Here is a 6,981-nt window from a genome sequence, read left to right on the forward strand (position 1 = left end):
ACGATGACGGAGTAGTGCGCTGTCGCCGTTTGTATGTCGGACTTTTTTTTATGCGTTCACCTTCTCGGGGTATGTAAAGATCGCGCAGCTGCCCTATGTAGTTTCATGCGTGAAAGTGTCTGCCCCTCTCTGCGGCTGTAGCGTGCTTCGGCTTTCGTAGAATATTATCAACGATCGATCGAACAAATTACGAATTCTATCGGCTACGATCATACGAACGAGACAAGCGAGACGACATGTCTAGGCTACAACATCCTTAAAAAAAGATTTTAAGCTAAGGTAGGTAAATTATAAGGTAAAAAATTGGAAATTTAGTGAAAAATTTGTTCCAAAAAATTGGAAATTTAGTGAAAAATTTGTTTGAAATCAAAATTTCTTACCTGCTTTCTTCTCATGTTTAGCGGTTGTCAGGTATTTTTATTCCATGGGCGTATCGGCAAATTTTGCGCTTAGTCCTACGCGTAATATTGCTTGCTATACGCAGTTACGCTATGCGCGATCATTAAGTCCCTGCGCGAGACCTAATTACAATGTACCGTACCGTGATGTGCTATTGTATAATCAACATTGTACACGTTCGTCTTTGCATGTAGTCTAGGATGAACTTCATACTGTAGATCTACTCCTATGTTCAGTACTAGTTCTATAGTCCAGGGTAGCATTTTCCAGGGTGGTGTACATCAGAAGTGAGAAGAAAGTCCAGGATTTCCATACAACTTGCTTGAATTTGTTTCATGCACGTAGGTTAGATACAGTTGAAAGTATTACAGTTGTCCTTGATGTCATTTTTGTACAGGGATTTGTTCTGAACTGCAGGGCTGGGTTTCGAGGTCTTCTCATGTGCTTATACTTTCAGTTCCATTTTAAGCAAAATATGAGTGGGCTTTTGTTGAATCTTTTTCATAAAAGTTTCTCAACGTTCTTCAAACCTGACAGTTGAATTTTTGGTTAGCAGATGACTTGCAGGAAGACGACTAGGACACGACAGCCAAATTGATCTGGTTAAGCTGCCATGATCATCCCTATAGTCAAGTGGTATCTTGGATGAAGAAAAGGTGCAAAAGCAGGGCAGTGCATCGTAGTGACAAGTAAGTGCCAACTGCTGATCTTTTTTAGCATTTCCCTGATTGATCGACACAGACCGGAGGGCCAGTACTGTATAGGCCTACTATAAAGTTAAATCTCTTGTACTATATTGGAAGCAAAGTGATGATTGTTTATGGCACTCATGTTTAGCATTGCCCCCTTCACGCTCTATTGTACATTTTGTCTTCTGCAGAACTAGTGGATAAAATTCAACCAAACTTGATGGTACCGTAATTGTGTCTTCATGTGTTTGGATCCCCCCCCCCCCAAAAAAAAAAATAAATAAATAAATAAAAAATAAATAGCTGGAAACTTAAACACCATATTCTAAATGGGTATAGGCCTAAGATATCCCAGATTGTGTCTGTTGAAGGACACATCATCATCAGATCCAGAAGGGTTATGGTACAGTCAAAGCATGAAATGTTAAAATGTTGATAAATATCTTTAATCATTGATGAGAAACGTAATACCATATGTCGCCCCATGAAAGGTGAGAACTGAGTAGGTAGCTCAAAAGGGTATTATTTTTACTGCATATTTTTAGTGATTATGATCATGTGAAAATGTATTACAAATTGATAGATGAACATGGTTAGTAAGTAAATTGCAGATGAAGGTCTGCTGATAAAATGATAAGCTTCTTTTATTTCATTTACATATTTCAGTACATTATTTTAACTGTAGTGAAGAAGTTAAAGCCTGCTTATGATAATACGTAGAGCTTTCCTGGTCTACAAATCTTAACTTAAGCTTTATAAGTGGGACAGGATTTTGAAATCTTGGTTCCCCAGGCAGCATAACACTAACAGCTCATCATGAAGAGGCCATGATATTCAGAGATATCCTGAAACACACCGAGAAGCAGGTGGACTGGAGGAACTACCTCAACTACCATTTGGAGTATTGGAAACAGGTCAGCATATCGTCATAATATGCAAATTGAAACGTGGGATCAGTTTGAAATTGATATTTTTCTTTTGTTATTTGTGATTACGGTAGTTAAATGCTCCACAACACTTTCATGGAGCATTCTATCTCAGTCTAAAACAGGTCATTTCACATTATACTAAGGAATTTTGAAGGGAACACAAACTTTGAAATTCAGCAGTTCATTTTATAGACCAATTTAAGATATAGGCACACTCCTACTAGTTCTAGTCCAGGGTAGCATTTTCCAGGGTAGTGTACATCAGAAGTGAGAGGAAAGTCCAGGGTTTTCATACAACATTTCATACAACAGAACCATGAACATAGGCTACAGACAGTTGGAAGTTGTCCTTGATGCCATTTGATGGAGAATGATAGGATTTGTTAAGATTTTGCCAATGATTCCGTTGTGAACTGCAGGGCTGGGTTTTTCTTGCGCATTTACTTGCAGTTTCGGTACATTATATTTTAACTTAAATATATGTGTAATTAGTGTGATTGGAGGTCTTCTCCTGCGCTTACTTTCAGTTCCATTATTAGCAAATATGTACTAGTATGTGAGTGGGCTTTTGTTGAATCTTTTTCATCAAAAGTTTGTCAACGTTCTTCAAACCCGACAGTGAGTTGAATTTTTGGTAAACAGATGACTTGCAGGAAGACGACTAGGACACGACGGCCAAATTGATCTGGTTAAGCTGCCATGATCATCCCAATAGTCAAGTGGTATCTTGGATGAAGGAAAGGTGCAAACGCAGAGCAGTACATCATAGTGAGAAGTAAGTGCCAACTGCTGATCTTTTTTTTAGCATTTTCCCTGATTGATTGACATAGACCAGATGGTATACAGTACTCTAAATCTCTTGTACTATATTGCAAGCAAAGTGATGATTGTTTATGGCACTCATGTTTAGCATTGCCCCTTCATGCTCCATTGCACATTATGTGTTCTGCAAAACTAGATGATGGATTTCAACCAAACATGGTAGTAATTGTCTTCATGTGTTTGGGTCCCCCCCCCCCAAAAAAAAAAAAAAAAAATGTAAATACAGTAGATAGAAACTTAAATGCAATCTTCCAAAGGGGTTGGATATCCCAGATTGTGTCTGTGCATGTGTTGAATGTTGGGTTCCCATAGTCAGAATAGGGGGAGGCCCCATTCTCCCAAATGACAAGGCTTGAAACATCGTCATTAGATCCAGAAAGGTAACAGTTATGAAATGTTTTATGTTGATATCTTTAATCGTAGATGAGGAACCTAATACCATGCATGTTGCCCCATGAAAGGTGAGTAGGTAGCTCATAAGGCTCTTATATTTACTCGCATATTTTTAGTGATTATGATCATGTGAAAATGTATCACAAATTGATAGATGAACATGGTCAGTAAGTAAATTCCAGATGAAGGTCTGCTGTTAAATGGTATAGTTTCTTTCATTTCATTTACATATTTCAGTACATTTAACTGTAGTGAAGAAGTTAAAACCAGCTCATTATAATACATAGTGCTTCCCTGGTCTACAAATTTTAACTTAAAATACAGGTGGGACAGGATTTTGAAATCTTGGTTCCCCAGGCAGCCCAACAGCTCATCACAAAGAGGCCATGATTTTCAGAGATATCCTGAGATACGCCGAGAAGCAGGTGGACTGGAGGAACTATACCTCAACTACTATGGAGTATTGGAAACAGGTTAGCATATTGTTATCTGCAAATAGAACCGGCGGATCAGCCAAATTATTTGAATTTTTTTGTGTGTGATATGTGATTATAGTACTTAAATGCTCCACAAGCATTCTATTTCAGTCTAAGACATGTTGTTATTTCACATTATACTGAAGAATTTTGAGGGAAACTCAACATTTGTTAAAATTTTGGCTGATTCAGCTGTTCATTTTGTAGACAAAGACATATTGTGCTCCCTACCAGGCCTGTACATTGTCCCAACAGTTTAGATACTTTCATTCATTTCATTTCATTTTATTTCACTATTATTCCTTTTTTTTTTTCTTTTCAATATAAGGTCATGCAGTTGCAAAACAACAAATATTCAATGATCATTTATAATTTGACCTTCATATGTTAAGAGAGACTTCGAGAATCCAAGCTGGGCTCCATAGCTGAGATGATAAAGTCTGACTCTCAACCGTCAGGTGACTTTCTATTTGTTATTTTTTTTTTTACTTCCTTTGTTACTGTTTAGGATTTTATGTTGCGTGATGTTTTCCCACTTTTATCTATGGCTATATTTAAGGCAGTGGCTTTGCCAATCCGTCACTTTCCTTTTTGTTCCACTGACCTGTACACAGTCACCCCAGGTGCGTTATTGTTTGGCCGCTGGACCATGTACATACTCTCCTGTAAAACAGAAACTTTACAATTTGTCCACCGGATTGACAATTTGAACAACGGATGAATAAAACACCGTTCGTTTCTTGCAAGGTGGGCCAATCCGGCAAAGCGCAGGCATGGTACTTTTGCATGAAAAATTATCACGTTTTAAACATAGATTTGAATTTTCCTGTTGAGTCAGTTTGTGTTATACATTTGGGTAGATCGATCATTCCACAGCTGAGAGAATGCTGACTCAGTCCAGTGAAACATACATTTGAAAAAAAAATAAGAATAAAAGAAATGGTAGATATTCTAATATTTGTTTCATATCTTCCATTTGTTTGTTTCATATGAAAATAACATAATGATTATGAAGTAGCATAGTCAATTAGATATTCATTGTTTGAAGCATTTGATGGCTAAGTTTCTGTGATGTCCAAGTCAAATCCATATCTTACATTGAATTGGTCGAGGTAATAGTACTAGTATGCTATTGTAGACTATTGAATCATATGCTCTTTATTTGTCATTAGATATTCATTTTGTAATCCACAGATCAGTACAAACATCCCAGTGTTCCTTTGTGCGATCACATGTACAGCCAGCTACAAAATCTACATAGAAGAAACTAAATGGAGACTGGCCAATTGCACAACAAAACATCTTCGATCCACCAGGCTACAAACACCGGGACTTTCCGTAGCCCACAATTTAAATTTGCCAGGACACACCATGAACAACCTCAAGATCTGCGTTATAATGACCTGCTATGGTAGCATGGACAAAATCCGCAAAGTAGGCGTGGAACAGCTTGTCCACCACCTTGGATGTCTACAGCCCACTAGACTTAATGTTTCTTTCAGTAGCTACAAATTATAAATTTCACGACACCTGTGATGTCTGCAGGATTTTGGAATCAAAATTCAAATAAAGTTTTCGCATAAGAAATAATCAATAGTACATGACATTTCCCATGTTGCTTTATTTTAGCTGTGTTTTGCCACTTTGTCACCATCAATTTGATGAAATTGCTCGTGCTGAGTGTGTAAACAAAATGATATCCAGTGAAACTCTGCTTATCAAATTCAAATCTTTGTGGAATGAAGAAAAAGCTTTTTCATACAGAGAATTTGGCTTATTTGGGGAATGAAAAACATAGGAAAAAAGAATGGAATATGTGGTATGGCATTTGTCTGTTGGGAATATTTAACTTGTGTTACTTAAACATATTGTAGGGACACTTAGATTTGTAAGGACAAAGATATCAGCAATTATTTCATTGCATAGATAGATATATTTCATCCCACTTAAAGCAATCTTTACAACACAAACACAATGTGACACATTTGCAATAGGGCACAATGAATATGAGTTGGGGTATAGCCATACACACATGAAAAACCACGCAAAGTTCATTACATTCGTATAACTCGACCGAAAATTGTTTAAAAGACATGTGATATTGTGTTCTTGAATGTGTGTGTGTATTTGTGTGTGTGTGTGTTGGAATGTGTGCATGCTTTTCTGTCTGTGTGTCTTATTCCATTTAACAAGGCAATCTCTTCACATTTGAGAAGTTGCCAGCTTAATTCTTAATAGAAGAACTTGTTAAATTGACAAGTTTCTACTAATTCTGAGCAGGCACTCTTATCAAAAAATGAGAAGGTTCCTCCTCAAATTTTGAGAAGAACTCCGACTCAATAAAAAATGAGAAGGTTCCACCTCAAATTTTGAGAAGAACTCCAACTCAAAAATTTGACAAGTTAGTACTTATTATTTTGATAAGAAACTTGTAAGTGCCCCTCGGATGCGGAGAACTTGTCAAATTTGACAAGTTTCTACTCAAATTTGAGGAGTATTTTTTTAGAGTGTAGGCTTAGCCTACTTCCTAGACCTAGTTAGTGCCAGGGATATTTTATTCACATAAGGGCCATATAGTTGTAATGCTTTAGGACACGGTTACCATTATAGATTGCACGTTTATTATAGATATATGAAAATACCTCATCAAACATCAAAGGTGCAAGTTGAATTGTGAATATCATGGCAATAATATTCAATAAATTTCTAATGCATTTAAGACATTTAAAATCTTATTGAATTCATAAAAAAACTTTAAATTTAACAATATTTTATCTTTTCCACGGAAATATTTTGAATAGCTTATGAATATTCATGAGCAAAAAAAGAAACACACACACACACACAGTAGAAACCAATAGAAACCAACTGGAATCAACTGGTATGAAAATTTCAATGTTTTAGTTACTGGGTTTTAATCTGGAATGAAGTGGCGAGCAAGTCCAGTCAGATATATGAGTTTCAGATTCTGTCAACTAACTATTTGCATACAAACCTACACACACACAAGCCCACACAAAACACAAACTAGCAATACTGTAGGAGTATCCTGTCGTTTGCTCCCACAGACAGATACTCCCACAATGTTGATTTTTTAACCCCTCCGGTGTTGACGGAATAAAGGGAAACTGGTAAGAAAATTATGTCAAAATACGTCCACAGTGTAGCTCTTGCTTCAATATTATATTAATTATAATATAGACAATATTGTGTCTGTGTGTGTGTGTGTGTGTGTCTGTGTGTTGTCCCCCCTCCCATTAATTCCTTAAACGG

At 36.7% G+C, this 6,981-nt stretch overlaps 1 long non-coding RNA gene across 3 annotated transcripts; it reads left to right on the forward strand.

Moving 5' to 3' along the window:
* The first annotated feature begins 224 nt into the window (after positions 1-224).
* LOC140229927 (uncharacterized) lies at positions 225-5,208 on the forward strand. Of its 3 annotated transcripts, XR_011901343.1 has the most exons (7): positions 600-740; positions 956-1,088; positions 1,881-2,002; positions 2,660-2,792; positions 3,557-3,705; positions 4,101-4,166; positions 4,903-5,208. It is a non-coding gene; the product is annotated as an uncharacterized lncRNA (long non-coding RNA). The 3 variants fall into 3 exon arrangements; XR_011901342.1 differs by lacking the exons at positions 600-740; positions 4,101-4,166 and adding an exon at positions 225-279; XR_011901341.1 differs by lacking the exon at positions 4,101-4,166.
* The last annotated feature ends 1,773 nt before the right edge of the window (positions 5,209-6,981 follow it).

This window comes from Diadema setosum, chromosome 6 (assembly GCF_964275005.1).
Source record: "Diadema setosum chromosome 6, eeDiaSeto1, whole genome shotgun sequence".
NCBI lineage: Eukaryota > Metazoa > Echinodermata > Echinoidea > Diadematoida > Diadematidae > Diadema > Diadema setosum.